Genomic DNA, 24433 nt, shown 5'->3' on the forward strand with positions numbered 1-24433 from the left:
CTGGAAGTGATCCAAAGAGGTTCACAGAAGGTGACACTTCGGGGAGAGATGACTACAGGTTTGACCTTTTCAGAGCAAAAGCTTTTAATTAGATCTAGAACACAAAAGCTGTGGCCGGAAATGCATCCCAGACAAAAGAAGAGGATTGGCAAAGGCATAGGGAGATGGAAACTTAACAAATAGTTGGTCTTTCCAAGTGAATGAACACAAGTGCTCAGAAGGAAGAAAACAAGACCAAAAACCAAAAAAACAAAGGAAGAAGGCTTTAGTTTGGTCAACACTTGAAAGTTCACAACTTTACCCATATGGACCAATGAGTTGTCAGAACTTACAGAATTTGCTCATCATGTAATAGATGACTCAAAAAAATAAAAATAAAAAATTTAAAAATTACTTGGGGACCTAAGGTACACATTGTATGATTAAAATTCACCATGACCTTAGCTGCAGTTTGGCGCCACCTGGTGACAGTTTCCTGCTTGGGTTTGAATACCTGAGGGTGTGACCCTGGTCCTTGTCTGGGGCTGGATCTTTAGGATTCAGACAGTGGAATGGCACCTACTTCTTTGATTCGATTTACTAGATCTGGAATATGTTGGGAACATGGTTCCTGAAATTGCTGTCCTCGGTTCATCTTATGCCTCTGTTCTCAACTCAGAAGAAGACCTGACATCAGCTTCTGCTTGGAGAATAACTACTGAAACCTAATCCTTCCTCATTTTGGTGAGATGAATGCTGGCATCGCTAACCATGTTGCACCTCTTCAGTGAATATTTCGGTAACTGTGCTACCCACGATTCTCATGCTCATTGTCGTAGTGACTTGGATGTTGGTCGTCATAATAAAGCTTAGGGAATTTTTTTGAAGTGAAAAAAAATCTATAAAAACAACAGAATTCTGGAGACTAAGAAGATCTTCAATATCATCAAATGCTAAATCCGTACATGCATGCACTTGATAACTGAAGAGGCTGAGGCACAGAATGCTTCATTTCTTGTTGTGTGTGGACAATTATTCAGACTAGATATCCCAAAGCTCACTTGAGCAAATATTATTTTATTTCAGTAATTGTGTGTGTGTGTGTGTGTGTGTGTGTGTGTGTGTGTTGACTCAAGGTTCTTTTTCTCTTTAATCCAAATAGTATAGATTATGGGACAGCCAATGTTATAGACAGCTAGTGCAGAGGGTCTTGGAGGAAGATAGGAAGGAGTGGATTGTGGGCATAGGGGCTGCTGGGAAATGGTGAGACACAGTGAAAACAGCTCACATACATATTCCTCTGCAAGGCCAAAGGTGAAGGAGGGGAGAGGAATTAGAAGGGATGGGACTCAATGCTCCTCAGATGTTCTGCCACCCCTGTCTGTCTGCTGCTTTGTGTACCAGAGGAGGGGTTACTTCCGGAGATTTCAAAAAGGCCAGGGCAGGCGACCATCTTGAATTCCAGTTGAGGTGACTCGTGGTCTCCTCATCCTGAGCTGACTTCTAAATCATGATGGCAGAGGGCCCAGGGCCTCGTGGCTTCTGGAAGAACACATAATCAACAGGGAATGTGGCTCCCAGCTGCACAGCTTTCACTCTGACATATAGATCTACAGGGAAATGTAGGTCAAAGCCATCAGCGTCTGTGAGTGCTTCTCCAAGCTACCCTCCAAGCAATCCCTCACAGATGAGGCCCACTCTTCAAGAATCATCCTTAGTCTTTATTTCAAAACTGGCCTCTGTATCACAACCTCACATTCGGAAAGCCCCACCCCTCAAAGGACGGTTTGGTAATCAACCTCTAGGATAGAAAGCTTAGGAAGGATGGGTGGCCAGGTATGTAGCACATGATCAGCGGTGGTCCCGAGTGGAGCATGTACTTCCGTGTCTTGAAGACCACATGAACTGCAGCTGCAGCCACAGTGGAGTGGGTGGTGGAGGCAGGGAATTCCAGGTCCTCTGGGACTGCTAGGTGGACACAAAGCAGACAGTGGATACCGCAGAGCAGACCCACAGACAGATACAATGTTTGCTCTCTTCCGCTGCCTGACGGGGATGCTGCACAGTCCCAGAGTGCAATTGATTCCTATCACAGGTCTCCTATCCTAGGAATGTTTCCATTCATTTAGCCTTGTGATGAATCAAGATTTGATCAATTTGCCCTAAGAACTAGGGGCAAGAAGGCAACCTTAGCAGTAGCGGGAAGGGGCAGGAGACCCTGGGGGAATGAGGCCTGGGAAGGAGAAGAGAGGAAAACCACGGGAAGAAGACACCTGGGCAGGCACTGGAGCTTGTCTTGGTCCAGGATGCAGCTGAGGCTCTGGCTATGCAGCAGTGACTGTGACTGGGTAGGGAAGTAGGTTGAAGGGGCATAGTAGCCTTTGGTAGCTAAGTAGCCTGCCACGGAAAATGCGAAGGGAGTCTTGGGCTGTCAGCATCTAGGAGATTTAGTTCTGGAGTAGAGACAAGCTAAGGAGTAGAAAGACACAGACATCAAAACAAACAGGCAAAGGCAAAGAGGCAGCTACTCCCAGTGTGGACTCAGGATTGCTTCTTTTCAGTAATTTTGTTTGTTTGGTTTTGTTTCTTCGAGACAGGGTTTCTCTGTGTAGCCCTGGCTGTCCTGGAGCTCACTCTGTAGACCAGGCTGGCCTCGAACTCAGAACTCCACCTGCCTCTGCCTCCCAAGTGCTGGGATTAAAAGCATGTGCCACCACTGCCCAGCTTCTTCAGTAGTTTTTAAACGTCCAGAAATTAGGTAGGTTTGCAACAGATAGTTATTACCAGATTCTTTGTACATTTAAACTATACCAAAGAAAATTGAGAGCCCGTGTTCAAGGGCCACAATGAAAAAAAATGAACCCACATTTCCAAAGATGTTCTAAGGACTAATAATATGTCTAAGCTTCTAATAGTATGCTTGACATTTTACCAAAGAGTAAGGAAAAAGTATATGTATCTTCTAATCTCATGGAATCTACTCAAACCACAAGTTAAAAAATATCAAAATGCAATCTAATAGAAAACAAAACAAGGAAAGCAAACAAAAACTAAGCACAGAAGCAGAAAGTTCCCTTCGGACTTCTAACTCAAATCATATCCCTAAATAAAGCAACAGTTCAAGGGTAGTTTCTTGGCATTTTCAGATCAGATTTCTATTCACTTTTGAATGTTTTGTCACATCCTTAAAGAGTACATGTATTCTCACATGGAAAGTCGTATCCTTAGTTGTCACAAAGTTACCAAAAAAAGAAAAATGAAAATGATCTTTCTCTTGACTGTGAAAGGATGATTGGTAGCTGAGGTAGTCCAACACTGCAAGATGCCTAATGTTTTTCATAATATTTTTTTTTATTTGGTAATTTGGGAGTTTCACATAATGCACCCCGATTACAGTGTTCCCCATTCTTCCCAGGTTCATCCCTCCATCCTTATGAACCCTCCCTCCCCCTCCTCCTCACCACACACACAAAGAAGAAATGAAAATCAAAGAAGAAAAACAAAAGAAATACTAAGTCTACTTTGTGCTGCCCATATACTCACTGGAGCACGGCCAGTGGCTGGTCCCTTAAAGAAAACTATTTTAAACAAACAATAAAAATAAAGAATAGGAAATGGGTAATGTACTTGCCACACACGTGAGTGTGAGGACCCGAGTGTGGATCTTCAGGACCTATAGATCATGGCAGCCCACCTGTAACGCTAGTGCTGGAGGGGAAGACAGGGGATCCTGGGAGCAAGTGGGCTACACTGACTAACTCAATCAGTGAGTTCTAGGTTCAAGTGAGAGACCCTACCCTGGTGATGAAACATCAGGTGAAGAGTAATTGAGAAAGCCAACTAACATCATATTTATTTTATTTGAGACTAAACAGAGAAAATAGTACTGGCAAACAAGAGTTGCTTGGATATTTGTCAGCCATGGAGTTCCCTAAGTGATAGAATATGCTTGTACTTTATTACATTGTATTAAATTATTGCTTAGTACTTGAAAGCCTTGCTAATTAGCCTGTACTCTTAGATTAAGAAATATCTCACCATCATCTTCATAATTTCATACTTTAGTATATTGCCTTGTGTTTAACAGATACTTAATAAATCTATAACTAATGAGTTAATAACTACTATGTAAAGAAGAAAAATAAGACTTCTGTCCTGGTTGACAGAAGAAAGATCATGGGAAATGTTAAATTAATGAGCTGAGGATGCCCTTATATAATCTTCTGACAGATACTCCTTGGGCATGAGCCATGGATCATGACAACACAGGATGTTTGTGAGCAAGGAAAAACAAATTAGTGAGACAAAGATCCCATGAATGGGAACAGATAGTAGAGGCAACCCAGGGAGACCTATTGATTTCCAACTGCAAGGTATAGCAAAGCTTCTTCATTTTCCAACAGTTGTAATGAAGATATAGTGCTTGTGTTTTATGATTATTAAATAAATATTAAACCAATAAGCTATATAAACCATGAGCATTTGAAATTTGTAAATAGTTGAGAATTATGACACAATAATTGGTCCCTTATCCACTGCAGTATTTTGTGTACTTTCAGCAAAAAATATTTTGTTGTTACCAAATTGGTTATTATTTTGTTTATTTCACAGTTCTTAGTCACCAAGCTTAGTTCACAAATTCCAATTGTTTTTTCAGAAATAAAGTTCATCTTCAAAAAATGAAAATGTTTCAACATTGTAGAGGTTCAAAACAGTAGAGAAATCAAAACTCATTTGTGTAAATAATTTAGATTCAATTTATGAAAATAAAAGAAATACCATTTTTATAGTCATGACTTTTATTATAAGAAGTAATCATTTCAAGATGACTTAGCTCTAGCTTGCAAGACGGAAGCCTGAGAGGCACTTAAAAATTTTTATGCTTATGCTTCTTGCCCAATCAGATGTTTCTATCATAATCATTTCATAAATGGGCTCTTTGAATCTAGAAACTTAACTCTCCACTACAGGAATATCCATATCAAGCAAAAAGCATCAAGGGATGGACAAATTCTGTCAGTAAGAACTTGTTGCCAATCTAGAACTCTCTTTTAATAGGAGTGATATAGGTGGTTTTCTTCTTCTTCTTCTTCTTCTTCTTCTTCTTCTTCTTCTTCTTCTTCTTCTTCTTCTTCTTCTTCTTCTTCTTCTTCTTCTTTTTCTTCTTCTTCTTCTTCTTCCTCTTCTTCCTCTTCTTCCTCTTCTTCTTCTCTTCCTCTTCTTCTTCTTCTCCTCCTCCTCCTTCTCTTTCTTCTTATCCTCCTTCTCCTCTTTTTTTTCTTCCCCTTCTCCTCTGATGTGACTCCTGGGTTAATATCTGCAGACATAATAATGGGTCCAAAATAAATTTAGGTTGACCTCATACACTAATTTATAAACAACACCCTCTCTTACATGTGTGTATGTATGTGTATGTGTGTAACCTAAAAAGAAATTGAAAAGTGTGAAAATAGATAAATCAAGGGTTTTAAGTGGGCAAGTTGTACTTTGCATCTTTCCAGTGTATAAGACATGAGGCTAAGAAAATAAGTAGGAGGTAAATTGAATTTGTTATTAATCACAAGACAGTCTGCCGATAAAAGGACATATGACTTGATTTTGATCCCATTCAGGACGAGAAGTTGGTTTGTTTCTTATGCGAGAATTATTAAAGCATGATAGAATCACCAATAAAAGTATCACCAGGAAAGAACAAGCTTGAGTCCAAAGTAAAACTATCCACAAACTCTCCCAAAAAATGGAGACTACACATTCTTTTTTTTTTAATTTTTTTTATTATGTATTTTCCTCAATTACATTTCCAATGCTATCCCAAAAGTCCCCCATACCCTCCCCCCCACTTCCCTACCCACCCATTCCCACTTTTTGGCCCTGGCGTTCCCCTGTACTGGGGCATATAAAGTTTGCGTGTCCAATGGGCCTCTCTTTCCAGTGATGACCGACTAGGCCACCTTTTGATACATATGCAGCTAGAGTCAAGAGCTCCAGGGTACTGGTTAGTTCATAATGTAGACTACACATTCTTAATTTCATGACTGCTTAGCTTTCCTTAATGTGAGACATCCTAGCATTTACCAAGTGATGCTACGCAAAATGAGAGAAACATTGTTCAAGAAGTATCACTGCCAAAAATACTTAACCTGAATCTAATCAAATCCCTCCAACTCCATTACAGAAAATACTGGAGCAAGTTAAGTAATAGTGATAAAAATGTCAGACAAGATGTGAAGGTGGATCTGTTACAAGAACACCTCAGCTGGGATACAAACAGCATTACATTAAGCAAAAAGGCATAACTTCTAAGTACAATGTGTGTTCATAAATAAGGTCATTAATAGGAAACAAAAGTAAAAATACAATAAAGAGAAGTCAGGGACTTTGAAGAAATTCTCATATAGTCTGGCTATTTTGTTAAATTAGGAATTGTTTACTATAACTTTGTTTAAGAAGATGTACACTATATCACAGGTAACCACCAGAACCCCTGCTACTAACTCTGCAGTGGTGCCGCATTTGTAAGTATGTGTTGCCATGTGCAGAGAGATAGACAGAGAAGATACAGATTTGGAAAAATCTTTAAAATTACTTTTTTTTTCAAATAAAATTTACATGTGTGTCCACTTTACTGAAATGTACTTTTTAAAATGAATATTTGATAAAATAGCTTGTTTCCAAATACTAGAATTTCAAACTTTTTATTCTCTTATATCCCATTATTAATACGTCAAAAATGGTAATTACATTTTTGGCATGCATAAATATGTTAAAAGTAAAATTAAAATACAATTCTTTTTACCTATGTAAGTGCATAAAACGATACAGGGAGACCAAAATGTCCTCGTTGCTTTCAGCTCATAAAACAGAAAAGGTGTTGAGAGTAAGCTGTAAATGACACATCCTGCCGCCGTGTCTCTGTTTCCTGTATAAATTGCCACACATGCCAAATCATGAACAAAGTTTCAAACTCACTTCAGACTAAACATGATACGCTTATATTCCAGAGCAAGAAAATGTTGTTAATTATCTTTAACTGAAGCTCAAATAATTCTCAGACTGCATTCAGGAAAGCATAATAAAAGTACCCTTTATCCACAACTTTACTTTCTCAAGTTTATAAGAAGCACCCAACAGTCTATCTATTCTTCAAAAGCACCTTTGTAACATACAGGTTCTAAAAGAACAGCTTATTGTCACAAATTCTTCTGTTTTAATTTATCGTTATGAGAAAGTGACCTAGAAATCAACACACTGATGAGAGTGCAGAACATCCAGAACAGTTTTGAAAATGTGCGATACAAATCTAATGGATAATATTGTGTAAACAGCTCTTGCTGTTTTGTTTCTTGTACATTAGAATAGCTTCCAATTTTGCAGCAATGGTGTCACATGCTGTGCAAGTAGCTGAAACACAGGGACCCAGCATTACTAGAAAGCCTGTTTGTGTCGGAAGGCATTTAGAGTCTGGTGTCTTTTATCTCAAGACTTGATTGACTCTGAATGACAGGCATGCAGAGAACTGATTGCCTGGAAGAGGGTGGAGGAATCCTAGTTAAATGTCTTCCTTATACCAGCACACTTCTTTGAAGAGTTTTCTCAAGGCAAACCCTACAAGTAAGAAAGGATAAATAAATAAATGAATAAATGAATAAATAAATAAATAAATAAATAAATAAATAAATAAATAAATAAAACTACAAGTTAAGGATACTTGATGGGGACCTCATAAGAGTCCCCAAAATCTCTATCAAGCCCCGACCTGGCACACAGGGGCTGTTTTCTGGAGTTGGGACTTCAATAGGTCATTTGGTTTAGAAGACAAACTGTAAATAGTAATCTTTTCAGAACAGGTGAAGAAGATAACTCTGCTTATATGGAAATACCTTTATCTCTATGCAAACTGTAGAAAAACAAAGAGAAGGCAAGTTCCTGGAAGGAGAATTAGAGGCCTGAACCGGACTTGGGCCATCTGGTGCTGTGATCTCTGACATCTGGACTCTAGAACTGTGAGACTATAAAGGCCAGCTGCCCAGGCAGCCATGGAAGCCCAAGAAGATGGACATAACACCTATGTTATGATATACAGAGGCTGAAAATGAAGGCTACATCACATGGACATAATATGCATATATATTTTAGATAATCAACAAGACAATCAAAACTTAATGGAAAATGTTAGAAATTTGAAACTTGTCTTTTGTTTGTTTGTTTGTTTTTGAGTTTTTTGAGACAGGGTTTCTCTGTATAGCTCTGGCTATCCTGGAACTCACTTTGTAAACCAGGCTGACCCCGAACTCAGAAATCCGCCTGCCTCTGTCTCCCGACTTTCTATATATTATATAACTCTTATTACATGAAAAAAATCACAAATAAAATTAACATCATACACAAAGATTGACCTGACCCATGGTCTATATGTATCAATGAACTTATATAAAGTTAGACTAGCCATTACTAACCTGTGGAACTTTACCTTGTATTTTCTACTTTCACTATCAAAAAATATTATGATGCACTTATCCATAACCAAGAATGTAAACTCTATGACAGGATGAAAACTATAAAGACAATGACATTTGCATCTTCTTTTATGATAGCATTCCTATCATTCAGTCATCAGTTCCTATATTCAGTCCTCAGAAGAAGAATTTTAAGAAATTTATAAACACTGATGTTTAAAGAACGGACTCTTGGTGTCACATTTAAAGAGTAAGTTGGGATTGAATACAAACTCATTAACAAAAAAAAATTAAGGCATTTATGAAAACTTCTAAGAAAGTTTTTAAAATGTTAAAGTATAGCTTTAAGCTTTAAAGATGATAAGGGTCCGTGAGAAGATTCAGCTGCTTGTTAGGGTTCCAAAGGCAAGATACAGGGAACATGATACAAGGCATGGACAGAGGAATGAAACCCATGCCAAACACATGCCAGTCAACAGGGAATAATACACTCCCAAAGAATAGAGATGACACACTTTAAACAACATAGAGAGAATATATTCATTGCCAGGGATGACAGCTTTCTTATCCATAGCACAATGGCAGCTAAAACACGGTGGGATTCTGCTTTCACAGTTTCAGAGAAGAAATACCTACTGGCTTAAAAATTAACTTCAACTAACGTGTCTCTTTAAAATAACTATAAAATACCACTGGGATAAGAAACGCTATTTGCAAACTTCTATGAGATTTGACTTTTTGACCAGATACTCATGAGGAAAACTAAAAATGGAGCAGGTCAGGGAGGAAGCACATAGGATAAGGCTGTAAAATTTCAATTGGCTTCTTACAGACTAAAAGCTTCAGGACCCGGGTTGTAGGCAGCGAAGTTTTCCATTTCCCCAGACCTTACAAAAGCCAGTGCTCATTCCATTCACTGCAAGATAGGTGCAAACTCTTCAGCTTGTACGTGTGTAGCTGGGGTGGGCGAGCCGGGGGCAGCATATGGAGGAAAGTCTTCTTTCCCGGGATCCATTAGAGAGTCAACAGACCTTGGAAAGGAACAAGAAAACTCCACAGTGAAAAGTTCTATATCAGTACAGGACTGGAACAAGTTGCTACAGGGAGAATCTCAGGAAGTTATTCCACCTAAGACTTCAGAGCAGGCTAGGCAGGATTCAGATTCTGCACATGAGTGAGCAGGAATTCTGACTAAAGCGAACCCAGTCCCAAGACAAAGGCTTCTCTACCACAGCCAGATCAAGAGAATTAGAGATCCTCCCGTCTACATCATAAACCAATCACTGAATGGCATACAGATAATCAACGATTTTATTTTATGTATATGCCTGTTCATCAGCTTCTAAGTATGAGTATCATATGTGTTCAGTACATTCTGAGGCCAGAAGAGGGTATTAGAACCCCCTGGAACTGGAGCTACAGACAGTTTTGAGACCTTATGTAGGTGCTAGGAAATTAACCCATGTCCTCTGGAAGAACAGCAACTGCTTTTAACTGCTGATCTATTCCTCAGTGTCTCCGAATAACTTTTCTGAGACAAACAAAAGTATGAGAGATCCCCTTCGATTATCTTAGCAGGCAAGGCTTTCTGAATGAAGGTTGAAATGAGTTAGGAATGCGAACAACATCATTTACTAGGTCACTCTTTACAAGAAAGCAGAAGATCTCTGGAAGTGTATGTAATCTGACAGATAAAAGCATATTGTAAAAAGAACAATTAATTAACAAGTCAAACTGATTGTGAAAAAAAAAAAAAGCCAGAGCCAAGAAACAAAGGGCAGAGGATAACAAAGAAGACAGGAATACTGAAGCTCTGCATCCTTTTTGGGATTTCTCTCCCTAATCTTGGACTTCCTGCTTCAACTCTGACAGGAAGTGTGAGGCAACTGATGTTGAAGAACACATCAGAAGTACTCCATCTGAGAGGACTTCTGCAAGAGAAAGACAGTATCACGAATTCTAGGAGACTCTGAATGAGTAGTGTACAGCAAAAGGCAGCAGAAACGATCTTCATAAAATAGGATTTCACAGATACCCTCACGGCAAGAAAACTGCTGAGCTGTAAGGAGTAACAGAGCTGCCTAACTTCAGATAGCTGTTGTTCAGAAAGACTACACACCCCAAACTAAGGAGAAAATCTAGGCAGTCCAACCTGAGATACAATCATCTGGAAATAAAAGCCACAACAGGTAGGAATAGTTAAATGGCCATTGTGATGACTTTCTGAAGACCAAATATAGAGCAGCTGGCCAGTGAGAAATTCTTGAAAGCCCATCATGTGGGGAAGGGATGTGAGTTTGTGTTTTACCCACCAGTTTCTCACAATGCTGAGGTGTAAAGCCTTCTCTGGAAACCCAGTTGTGAACTTGGAAAAGAGTAATCCCATTTAAATAGGTAAAGACTGTCCCCTGCTTTTCAATCAAATCTTACTTGCCAGGGTATAATTTTACCAGTGTATAAACTACCCAGAGGGTAGGCATTTCTCTAACTCTATCTGACTCTAGTTTTCTTGTCTCACCTGAAGAGAGTTAGGGAAAGAATCTGAGATCACAGACCAGAATGTAAGCCATAGGATAAATAATAAAATTATAGAATTCCTCCCTTACTGCACACAATAGCAACAGAGTTCCAGTAAGAACGAGTCTTAGGTGGAAGAACTACGAAATGTGGACTATTCAGGACAAGGAATACTCAAGGAAACCACAAGATTGTAGACAATAAAAAAACAAGAGAAATTGCAACATTTGACCCCTATGGCTACAGCAAAAATTAAAGGCAGTCTATTTTGTAGCCAGATTAACATAAAACTTCACAATAAAAGATTACATATCTCAGTTGTAGTTACTGGGTCATCATCCCTGGTTTTCAATAAGAAAAAAATCTCTAAGGTATGCCAAAAGGCAAGAACAAAAACAAACAAACAAAAACCAAACAAGCAAAACAAAACAAAACCAGCCTGAGTTTACAAGGCAAGCATTAGAACTGGACTCAGTTGACATGAGTTTTAAGTTCTCAAAGAACTTAAAATGATTAATATTCTGGGTAATAAGCTGATGTGTTAAGGGAAAATCGTACAAGTAGACAATACACAAGAACAAATGGTGGTGTAATTAGAAAGATAAAAACTTAATTTCATACTAAAACAAAGTCCTGGAAAGCAAAGTAAAGAAAGCAAGAATGCCTTTGATGGGTTCAGCAGTGGACTGAACATGGCCAGGAGAAAGTAACTGGGATCGTTGGGAAATACCAAAAGAAATGTCCCCAACTGGACCCCTCTTGTGAATTGAATAGTGGCCACTCAAAAGACACAACCAAATCTGAACTCCTGGAACATGTCTTTGCATGAATAATTAAATTAAGGATCACAGGCTGAGATCATCTTGGACTTGGGGTGGCCCCTAAATCTTTTCCTGATAAGAAAAGAGCTGATTTGAGAACAGAAACAGAGGGGAAAGAGAAAATGAACCAAGAGGCAGAAATTAGTGCAACATACACATGAGCCAAGGGACCACAGATTGCCAACAGCCCCCATTAGCTGGCAGACAAAAGGGAAAACGCCTCCCTAAGGCCTTTGCACAGAATGCAGTCATGCTGGCTCCTTGATATGGGGCTTCTGCTTGCCATAACTGTGAGAAAATACTTGTCTGTTGCTTTAAGTCACCCAGTTTATGGTGATTTGTTACAGGGCCCTGGGAAGCTCATATAAATGCAGAAAAGAAAAAAAAATACACTGAAAATCCTTAGACAAAACAAAATGGTGAGGTTGCTTGAAGGAGAGGGAAGAGGAAGAAATAAAAGAAGAGACTTTACATCAGGAACCAGGCAAGCAAGAACGAGCGAGTGAAGTGTTTACAGAGAAACTGTAAAACCATCAAGCTAGCTAACACTCTAGAACAACTGAAGCTTATCATCCAAAGTCAGAGAACCAATCTTTTCTCAACATGGAGACACTGAGAAAACTCCTTGTCACAGACACGCTGTGCCTGAAAGGTTGAAAGGAGTTACAGGTGGAAGAGAAAAACATCATAGATGAGAAATTCAGATCTCTATGAAATGGAAAGCAAGTATTAGTGGTGCAATAAATTTTCTTTGTTCTTAATTGGTCTAGAAGAACACATGTGTTCAGCAGTTCTGTGTTTCTGGATTAGCTGCCATCTACTGCACAAAGATGCTTCTATGAGAAAGACTGAGAGCTTCCCTAGTCTACGAGTAGAGAGATATATATTGGAGGAAAGTTTGATAGAGTATAATTTTACTAAATGATAATAATAGGGTCATCTAGGTACTTCCTAGCATAAGATGTTGGTCAGAATTACAAAACAGGCATACAGTTCCTCCAGTAGAGTGGACAAATTAGAAAGCAGTTGGGTTCTCCGGTTACATTCTCGCCATTGTTGCTCCAGTGGGAATATATTACCAGGAGTATTCTGCACAGCATTTACAGCTGCACAGCATTTACGGCTGGGGTAAGACTCTTAAGGATTCTTCTCTTCCCACAGGCTATATAATACTTTCTGGCACTATGATAGGTAGTCATCAGAAAGGAAGCTCCTTGGTCAGTAATAACTTGATTTCTATATGTATTATGACTAAATTGTGTGACATCTTCAGGAATAGAGTCTTAGTCAAACTCTGATGAGCAACAAAGAACAATAAGACTCGTCTATATTGTTTGAGGAGTCTACAGAACATCTCCCACCAACAACTTGAAGAGAGATATGTCAGATTTGGTATTGGATGGGGGCTTGTTTGTTTTGGTTTGTTTCGTTTTTGTTTTGGGAAATCTATGGCATCTGGAGGAGCATAACCACCTATAGCATAATGACAATCTCTCTCTCTCTCATTCCCTCTGTCTGTCTCTATTTGTCTCTCTCTCTGTGTATGAATATTTGTACCCACACATACATATATATATGTATATATAAAGTTTATATAACATGTTTCTGTTTGTCCTTCTCAAATATCCTTCCTGTTAGTTAGCCCTTTCACCCCACCTCCCTTTTCTGCCCTACTCTCCCATGCCCTTCTCCACTTCCTTTTCTTCTTTCAGATATCCAGTGTTTTACTATGTCTTTCTATTAGTAGTTGTTCTTTCACCTAACTCAGTAGCCTTAGAATTGATCAAAGAAGTGCCTTTGGTATGTTTAGCCAGTGGGAAGTACATCTATATCACGTTCCTTCCTATAAGCTGCTCTGGAAATGAATATATAAAAATCTATTGTGGAAGAAGAAACCAAAAGAATTTAAGAGCCAGATGTTGGGAGGGCACTATTGGGAAATAGTGATTTCTGGACATAATACTCATGAACTCACTGCAGCTGTGGTTGTGAACACAAGAACTGTGGAAGGTCAAGTCAGTCAACACTTCTGTATAGAGCAAGAAGGGGTTCACAAGCCTTCATGACCAGCTAAGGCGATATGAGAGTAGATAGCCACTCGGGAAAGAATAGTCAGTTTTCTATAATGATATGGTCCATGCTAAATGGATTTTGCTCCAATAGTTCATGTAACTCCCATGGATATATGACAGCATTAATTTGGCTTTGTGGGTTACAAAAAACAAATGCCAAAGAAAGAGAGAACATGGAGTTGAGAGAATATAAATTTTGAAAGGCTTAGGGGGAGAAATGAGAGAATGTGGTTAAATATATTTTATGTATATATGAAGTTCTCTTATTAAAATATTACATTAAAAAATTATAAAATATATTCTTAAATCACAACATAATTAATTTATAAGTGACATCAATTTACAAAAGAGTTTCTCCTAAAGAATTTGTGAGTCAAATAAGAATTAGCAATGTTCATAATTTTTAACTAAGGTGTGACACATAGAATTGTATGGACAGTAATAAAGGACTCCTTGAGAGTTATGTTTATCTCATTATACACTACTGGTATAGTGAAATAGAAGCAGTAATGAAAGTCTACCTATCAAAAAAATTCCAGGGTCAGATGGTTTTAATGGAATGATTTTTCAGCTAAGAGTTAATGTCATTACTCCTCAAATTATTCCACAAAATAGAAGCAGAAGTTATATTACTCAATTCATTTTGAGAGGCCATAATTACCCTGATACTCCACCCACATAAAGATCCAACCAAGAAAGAGAATTACAGACCAATTCCCCTACTGAACATAGATGCAAAATTTCTCAATAAAATACTTGCAGGACAAATCCAAGAACACAACACAAAGGTTATTCATTGTGAACAAGTAGGATTTATCTGAGGGATGCATAGATTATTTAACATATATAAATCAAAAATGTAATTCACCATATAAATAAACTGAAAGACAAAAACCAAAAGATCATCTCATTAGATGCAAAAATGGGGCAGGGTTTATCAAAATCTAGAAGCTCTTTAAGATAAAAATCCTGGAGATATTAAAAATACCAGGGATATACCTCAACATAATAAAGTCACTTGCAGCAAGCCCAAATCCAGCATCAGCTAATATAGAAAGTCAAAACACTTCTACTAAAGCCAGAGAACAAAACAAGGTTGTCCACTCTCCCCATAACTTCAGTATAGTAACTATAGTCCTAGCTAAAGCAATAAGACAGCAGAAGGAGACAAAGGGATACAAATTATAAGGGAAAAAGGCATTTGTTAGCAAATGGCATGATAGTGTGCATAAGTCACCATAAAAATTCTCTAGGAAAAGTGACAGCTTGGAGAAAATAAAACAACAAACAAACAAACAAACAAACAAACACAACCAACCAAACAAACAAAAAACCTTTCAGAAAAGTAGCTGGATAAAAAAATTAATTTCAAAAAATCAGTAGCTCTTCTTTATAAAATTGACCAATAGACGGAGAAAGAAATCAGGAAAATGTCATCTTCACAATAGTTTCAAATAATATAAAGTATCTTGGTATAAATCTAACCAATTAGTGAAAGACGTGCATGATTAAACTTTATTACACAAAAGAAAGAAATTGAAGAAGAAAGCAGTAGATAAAAAGATCTCCCATGCTCATAGATAAGTAGGAATAACATAGTAAAAATGATCATCCTATCAAAAGCAAGACTGAGTATAATGCCTATCAAAATTTCAATACAACTCTTGACAGAATTATATGGAAACACAAAAATATATGATAGCTAAAACAAACCTGAGTAATAAAACAATTGCTGGAGCTATCACCATCCACAATTTCAAGTTGTACTAGAGTGATAGTAATAAAAAAGAGACATATTGATTAATGGATAAGGATTAAAGACCTAGGCATAAATCGGCACAGCTATGGAGACTTAACTTTTTTTTATAAAGAAGCCAGAAATACACAGTGGAAAATAAACAGCATTTTTACCAACTTGCGCTGGTCAAAATTCATGGCTGCAGGTAAAAGAATGCAAGTAGATCCATGCTTAACATCTTGCACAAAACTCAATGACAAATGGATAAAAAGACCTCAACATAAAACCAGACACACTGAACCTGGCAGATGAGTGAGTGGGGAATAGTCTTGAACTCATGTCTCAGGAAAAGATGTTCTGAATAGGAGACCATTAGCACAAGCACTAAGAACATCAGTTAGTAAATGGGACTTTGTGAAACTGAAAAGCTTCCGCTCAGAGAAGAACATCATCATTTGAACAAAGCAGCAGCCGACAGAATATGAAAAGATTTTTATCAACTATACATCTGATAAAAAGCTAACGTCCCAAATGACAAAGAACTCAAAAATCTTGATATAAAGCAAACAAAAAAACCTAGTTTAAATATAGGGTGCTAGTCTAAACAGAGACTTCAGAAAACAAGAAACTCTAATATCTAAGAAACAAAGAGATGTTTAACTTCCTTAGCCATCAGGAAATGTAACTTTAAACTACTTTGAGATTTCATCTTATACTTGTCAGAATGACTCAGATCAACAACACAAATGACAGTCCATAATGTCATTTGCTAGTGAGACTGAAAACTTTTAGAGCCACTATGGAAACCAGTACAGTGGTTCCTCAGTACGATGAAAATAGATCTATCTCAAGATTCAGATATACCACTCTTGGACATATTTACAAAGGGTGCTTCATCCTACAATAGAGAAACTTGATCAACAATGTTCATTGCTACTCTAATCATAATAGCCAGAAATTGAAAAAGAAAAGAAAAATGTCCCTTACTCAACAGATTCATAGATAAGGAAAATGTGATCCATTTAATATACAACAGTTTATTACTCATTCATTTAAAAAATAAAATCATGAAATTCCAAGGTTAATGGGTGGAACTAAAAAAAAAAAAAAATGTCATACTGTGTGAGGTAACCCAAACCCAGAAAGACAAATGTGCTATTTATTTGCCTATAAGTTGACATTAGCTGTTAAGTCAATGTGAAACAAGCAACAATCTACAGAACCACAGAGTTAAGGTATAGAGTAAGAGACTAAGGTGGGATAGATAGATCTTCCTAGAAAATAGAAATAGACTAGATAGTTACATATTGATTGGGAGCAGAAATGGGAAGATCAATTGGAAAGGGTGTGGGAATAGAAGTATAAGGGAGCAAATATAGGGAGAGAGCTAAAAGACACTTGGAGGGTAGTATGAAAACCTTCCTAAACTATATACACAAATGAAGGGGATCTAAATGAAATTGCCAAATAATGGGAGAGACAGAAGCCCAAGAGGTAATCTCTTGTCATGAAATGAAGCTGCTATTACTGAGATTGTGTTACATCTGATTGAGTCATTGACCCAAGTGTCCCAAGGCTAACATCCCAAGACTGTTGTCAAGAACACAGGTTGCCCTCCCTCAATTGAAAGCAAGGACTCATTACTTCAGAAAACATGGACACAACACACTGAACATGGAGACGTTGAGCTGGTGTCTACAGAGATTTCACACCTTGATATTAGCATCTTTGTTACAGGAAGGGACTCTGCAAACTAACAAAGGAGAAAATTAAACACCAACTTAGCCACACAGATGCTTTGGTTTACAGTGGTATCCTGCTTGCACAATATACTAGGGCAATGGTGGCACAAAACTGATATGAATAAACAAAAGGCTCACTCCACAAGATGAAGCCCATGCCCAACACTCCAACACTGCTTGGGTGACCAAGAACCTGAGAGTAGACAGCCCAGACATTAGGGTAAAGCCAAATTCTACTCTTAGAAACATGGTAGCAATAAAATGACTCCTAAGGACATTCTGCTCTGCTCCTGCTCAGGCATCATCAAAGACACTTTCTCCTGCAGCAGATGGGAGTAAATAGAGTCCCAGAGTCAGACAATATGCTGGGAGTGAGAGACCTGGGAAGACTCTGACCTAAACAGCATGCCTTTATCATATCATCCTTTCCCTCAGTGCTCAGTGAAGCCTGCAGAATAAAGAGTGTAAGAGCCACAGGGATGGAGGACACCAATGGAGTAAGTCTGTGGCATCATGAACAGTACCTACATGGGTCTCATCAGATGGACTAAAAGAAGTAGATCCATCCCTGCATCCATAACCCTGGAGCAATCTTCAATTGATAACCACTTATGAACAAAATTTTAATTTCTGCCAAGGGAGTTTGACTGGTGATGTAGACTACATATAAGGGTGAGTAAAAGGCCAACTGAAAATGAACACAACAGCACCTTGGGGGTTCCTTGTCTCATAATGTTATATTACCCCTCTACCCCAACACTGCCCATTAGTTTTTTAAAACTTATTATTTTTATCTCTATTGTGTATTTTCTTTTTCTCTCTTTACCTTCTAGGTCCTTTCCATGTATATTACAGATTTATAATATATATTTATTTTATATTATTTAGTGGTTTTATGGGATTCCTGATTGTGTGAACCAGTGGGTCTCTGTTTCTTGTGACTTCTCTTGGGCTATTTTCCTTCTGTTTGTTGTCCTATTCTGATGTATTACCTTTTGTTGCATCTTACTAAATTTTTTTATTCCTTAGGTGTTTTTTTTTTTTCTCATGAGAGACAGATAGGGAATGGATCTTGATGGGAAAAGAAGCTGGGAAGAACTGGGAGGAGTAGAGGAGGGGAAACCATAATCAGGCTATAATAAATGGGGGAGGGGGAATCTATTTTCATTGAAAGAAAAAATTAATCAGTAAAAAACAACAACAAAAACAAGTGGAATCTTGTGTACTTTTTTTTTTTCTGGTTTTTTTCGAGAAAGAGTTTCTCTGTGTAGCCCTGGCTGTCCTGGAACTCACTTTGTAGACCAGGCTAGCCTCGAACTCAGAAATCCGCCTGCCTCTGCCTCCCAAGTGCTGGGATTAAAGGCGTGCGCCACCACGCCCAGCTTGTGTACTTCTTTATAAAAGTAGATCTACAAGCATAAATTCACAAAGCAAATTCTTGTGTCCAAACTGATTGTCATGTGAATCCTATCAAACTCGGAATAATTAAATACTAATGTGACATGACTTCTTACAGAAAAATTTAGAGAAGGCTCTTTAATCCCTTCTCTAAAGCCAGTATATTATTTGTATCAAAACTAGATATCAAAACTAAAACTTTTAAAGAAATCTACACATAACTAATGAATAAAGTTTGCAAACATAAAAAATTGTTTATATAAGAAATGTATTGTAACCAACTTTTGTTTGTCTTAAAATACAAATATTTAATATTACATCATAAATATTTTAAATATTTAAGACGTGTAGAAATACTTTTATATAAGTATCTTGGTATCTTGTTCATATCTATCACCCTTTTTTGCTCCCAAATGCTGGATCATTTTCTCCCCATGAATATGTTCACTCCTGTTTCTGAGTCATTTTCATATACATTTATATGTATATTTAAATATAGGTGATGCATATAAGAAAGAATATGAAATCTTTTCTTTTTGTTTCCCCTACACCTCTTTCCTCTTCCTACATAGCCTCTTTTCTTCTTTCAATCATATATGCATTTTTAATCTAGAATAATATAATATCTATGAGTCTGGGATATTTTGCTTAATGCAATATTCTTTAGATCCATATATTATCCTACAAATTATATAATTCTATTCTTCTTTATGACTGATTAAAGCTCCAGTGTAGTGTGTGTGTGTGTGTGTGTGTGTGTGTGTAATATTTCCTTTAGCTACTCACCTATTAATGGACAGCTATGTATATAAACAGCTTTCATATTATAAGGATTATGAACAGTCAGTGGTGAACATGGCAAGTGTGATTGTACTATGCTGATTTAAGACTCCTTCATGGATCTTGCTAGAATCGAGATAGAAAAGATGTATGCTTAGTTTTCTGCACTTTATGTTTATTTATACACTGACTGAAATATATGTTCCCAGTATACTGTGCAGGGGCTCCTTTTTCCTCACCTCTGCACCAGAATTTGCTGCAAACTTTTGTTTCTTTTCCTGCTTGTTTCTCATGTAGGTCAGGCTGGCCTTGAACGCACTTTGTAACAGATGGCTTTGAACTACCACCTGTACTTACCCAGCACTAGAAGTACAAGTTTCTCCACCATACTTGACATGTCTTTGCTGTTATTTAATGATAATCATTCTGACTTAAGATAGAATCCTAATGCCCTTTTAACTTCCATTTCCGTGAAGGCAAAGGATGTTTGACAGTTTCTCATATTTTTAATGGAATTAGGGGAATATGTTTCCTTTTGTGAACTGTCTGCTCACCTGTCCATTTTTAATGAAACTTTTAGTGTTTGGTTTTGCAGTTCTCTATAGATTCTAGATATTAAAACTGACAGGACATGTAGTTTTTCTTTAGGCAGTCTCGTGACTTCATGTGCAGAAATACTTAAATTTCATTCCATTATTACAATTGTTTCTTGAACTATGGGAGTCCTATTCATAACATCCTTGCTCATGCTTGTGATCATACAATGTTTTACATGTGCTTTACACAGCAATTTCAAACGTCTAGGGTCTAGCTTAAAAACTTTGACCAATTTTTAACTAGTTTATTACAGAGTGGGAGACTGAGATGTAGTCTCATCATTCCATCTGTGGAGATTCAATTTTGCAAGTGCCATTTGAAGAGGCTTTCTTTTCTTTAATATTTTTTTTTTTTTGCTGTCTTCTGAAAGAACCGTATGTCTGTCAGTAGATGGGATTAGGTCTGCATCCTTTCTTCTGGTCATTCTCACCCTTCACAATACAGTTCCTCAGGTTGTGGTGACCCTGCCCGCCATGATAAAATTATTTCATTGCTACTTCAAAACTGTAATTTTGCTATAGTTAGGAATCATAATGTAGATATCTGATATGTAGTATATCTGATATTTGACCTTTGTGAATGAGTCATGGGACCCTGAAAGGAGTCACAACCCACAGCTTGAAAACTACTACTCTATTCCCTTCTATTAGTCCCTGTGTCTGTACTTCGTGCTACTGTCATGCTGGCTTTGTTGCTGTGGCTCCTTTTCATAATTTGATTCTTAGGGTTTGGTCTCTTGATCAAAGTTTTTTGAAATTGGTTGTCAAACACACATCTCTACACTTATTCACATTGCTGTTATCTGGAAGTAGCACACATATTCTTGACCTCTTTACTTCTCCTACTCATTCTCTTCTTTGGTCTAGCCTGACAGTGATGTTTGTTCTTGTGTTATTTTATTTGGGATTTGCTTAGTACTTCATGTCCAGTGCATGTGCTTTGTTGTTGTCCCTCACAACTGTACTTGATTTCATGTCTTCTGCACCCGTTCTGCTGACATTCTCCTCTGTGCTTTCTTCCCTGGGTCCTTACTTGATTTTCTTCATGCCTCTTCTTGCTGGTTCCCTCTTCAGAGTTGCTGATGGATTTCACAGGCTATGCTTTGAATTCTTTAAGGACTCGGCACTTCACCCACTTCATTATCTTTGCATTTGGTAATTGAGAAATTACGACCTTTGGAAAGAACTGTATTGCTTTTTCATGTCTCTCCTTCTGTGTTGCAATTTGCACATCTGTGGGTTGAGGCTATCTCTCTGGCTTAACTGAGAAATCAGTGTGAGCAGTTTTGACTTAAGTGCTCAGTCCCCAGTACCACTCTAGGAAGGAGAAAATAAACTATTATAGCAACATCATTACACCAAAACTCATACAGAAAACATTTTAAATTGATTGATTCTTAACTATGATACATCATTGACTATTGACCATAGAAAAGAAAATAACAAAATAATGCAGAGTAAACAACAAAATTTGAAAATAATCATTTAGGGGAAAATAACTATTGACTGAGATAAAGTAAGGAGGTGGTAATGAGAAAAAGGATTATAATCGAGACTAAGTATTAGAACAAATGATATGAAGATAGGAAGGTTGAGAAGGAGAGAAAATAACCAGATATTAATAGTTATACAATAACAAAAATGAGTTAGTAAAATATGTAAATGTAACAAGTGGAATACTGAGCAGAAACATTGAGTTGTTTCTAATACGTAAAGAGCAAGAATATAATAAAAAAAGAAAGAATAATACAGGAAGAAAAGGGGAAGAAAGGCACAAAACGAATGTATTGAGCAGATTCTTTCTCCACTCTGTAATGTCAAAGCCAGCCAAGTGGGAAGGCACATGAAGTTGGGTCAGCAAGTTGGAGACTTGCTTTGTCATGGTGCTGAGCCAAAGGTGATCAAGAGTCAGTCTGTCCACAGTGCTGCAATCATGTTAGCCCTCCCTACATTTTGTACATTTCTGACTTACTACTCATTTGACAAACCAGACAGACAGCTTGTAAACCTTTGCTTATCTATTGTCTAAGGAATGAGTTACCACTTGAATGTGCTGGAGAAGGGGAAGCCAGGTAGATCACTGAGCTGTTCCTGGGGAACACTACTCAGCAGAGTTTCTGATTCTATTAAATATGAAACGCCTTTCCAGAAGGAGGAAGCTGTGTGGAGTCCACAGGATCCGAGTTTCAGAGCCAACAGTCATTCTCATTTGTAAAATAACAAGAGGCAAAGAAGTAGTCATGTTATAGAGAAGGAAGGAGATCTCCGAGGTCCCCTGTCCTACAGAGAGATGCAGTTGATAGCTGGGAGAGAAGGGAGAAGAATCATTCTCATTTTGATTGTGCTGTCACTAGTACATTGCCTATCCTTCTGTGGGCCTCCTACATCTATCCCATATGGGCAGTACAAAGTGAAATTAATACATTATGGGCACATGAAGTTGGGAGAGGGTTACGTTTACAGGTTGCTTGGGAGGAGTTTGAAGGGGAAAGAGGAGGTGGGCATGATTATGTTTCGTTGTATACATGTATGAAATTCTCGTGAATAATGAAAAATATCATTTTTAAAGCAGTAAATAGAATTCTAGTCCCCCATCTTCCTCTGACTCAGGATTTTCATCTTCTACAATTAAAGACATCTACCATGATGTAACTCACGGCTTCCAAAGGTCATCAGGCCTTCTCAAATCATTTATGTTCACCTCTGCCTCACCCTCGACTGTTTCATGCAGTTATCGCTTAGCTGGGGATAGATAGGACTTTTGAGAATCTTTTAATCCGGCCTCCAGGTGACTCAGTCTCAAAGTCACCTGTCTGCTATCAGAACTGTACCTGTATAGCTCAGTTCCTGGTTTGAAGCATGCCCACGTGGACACCTCCAGTGCTGACACCTCTCACAGAAGTGACTCTCAGTCTCAACGTTCACGTTGTACTTGAGGCTTGACAGAACTGCAGTCTCTTGGCAGAACTGTGGCCTCTTCTTAATGTAAGGCCACCTGACTACCAGTCTGAGAAAGTCCCCAGCCCCATTCCTCTATCACAGAGACAGGTAAACTGGTTCCTCTGGGGGTTTTGTTTTATGCTCGTTTGTTTGATCATTTGTTTTTGTTTCTGTTTTGTTTTGTTGTTGCTGTTGTTGTTTTATTATACTATTTAATCATCTATTCCTCTGGGCTTTTCAATCCAGTCTCATTTGTGATTTCTGATGCTCTTTCTTTCTCTCGTAGAGTTCAGTATTTGATTCCTGGCCGATTCAATCCTTGAGGGGAGTGGTGGTCACATAAAGGGTTAAGTCTAACCTGCCATATTGACAAACCTCTGAAATCATCAGTGCTGATCTCAGTCTTGGCAACTTGGAAAGAGTTATCACAATAGAATCAAGGAAAAAAGACATTTGGCAAAATTGAACACATAATATTTTCAAATACCTTACTTTATTGACTCAAGGAAATTCATTTAACCTAAACATGATAATCTTTGATAATCATAGAAGAAGGAAGTCAACATAAAGAGTTACAGTTCTAGCTCAACTATTTCAAGGCCAGTATTGAAGTATTCAAGTATTGAAGGCCAACAAATAATTGCCATCCAGGATTATTTTTTTATAAGCAAATAAATAGAAAAATTCTAGAGTCCAGCTTTTTTGCTTTTTTTTTTTTTTCTTTTTCTGGAATTCCCTCGTAAGAAGCAGCCGAAAATGAGATCCTTGAACTGCTTGCTCTTCCCACTTCACTTGGGAACTCCTTAGAGGGTTAGCAACTGCAGGCAGAAAGGGAAAAGCAACCAAAAGCAGATCTTGAGAAGTGGACACAAAAAGACACTGCTTTGCAGATTGAACACTCTCCACACAGAATATTCTACTAGATGTATGAATTGCTACTATGCAAGGAGGGACAAATTCATATTTTCAAAGACTGCTCTTAGACATGAACACCGACTTTAAGTAAAATGGAGTTAAATATGAAAATTGAGAGAAAATTAAAAATGAGACTTTGGGTACATATGAAAGGAGGGGATTTATTAAGCACGAACCACTTCAGCAATGTGAAGTTGTTTATTTTTCTGTCTCTCTTAAATAAATCAATTCTATAAATCAAAAATATAAGTTCAAATTCAAGGACAAGTGCCAAAATGGGAAAAATTAAATAAAGTTGCTTTTGTTTTTCATAAAGCAATAAAAGAGGACTATGTTCTTTAAAAAAAAAATTGCAAGAAAGTATGTAAACATAGACATGTATAAAATATCTAGCCTCCTTACCAGGAAAAAGGAAAAGGAAAGAAAAGAAAAGAAGGAAAGAAAGGGAAGGGAAGGGAAGGGAAGGGAAGGGAAGGGAA

At 37.7% G+C, this 24433-nt stretch overlaps 1 pseudogene; it reads right to left on the reverse strand.

Annotated features, from left to right (window-relative positions):
* Nucleotides 1–1482: 1482 nt before the first annotated feature.
* Nucleotides 1483–24433, reverse strand: part of LOC110307756 — a 60227-nt pseudogene continuing 37276 nt past the window's right edge.

Source organism: Mus caroli, chromosome 13 (assembly GCF_900094665.2).
Source record: "Mus caroli chromosome 13, CAROLI_EIJ_v1.1, whole genome shotgun sequence".
Classification (NCBI taxonomy): domain Eukaryota; kingdom Metazoa; phylum Chordata; class Mammalia; order Rodentia; family Muridae; genus Mus; species Mus caroli.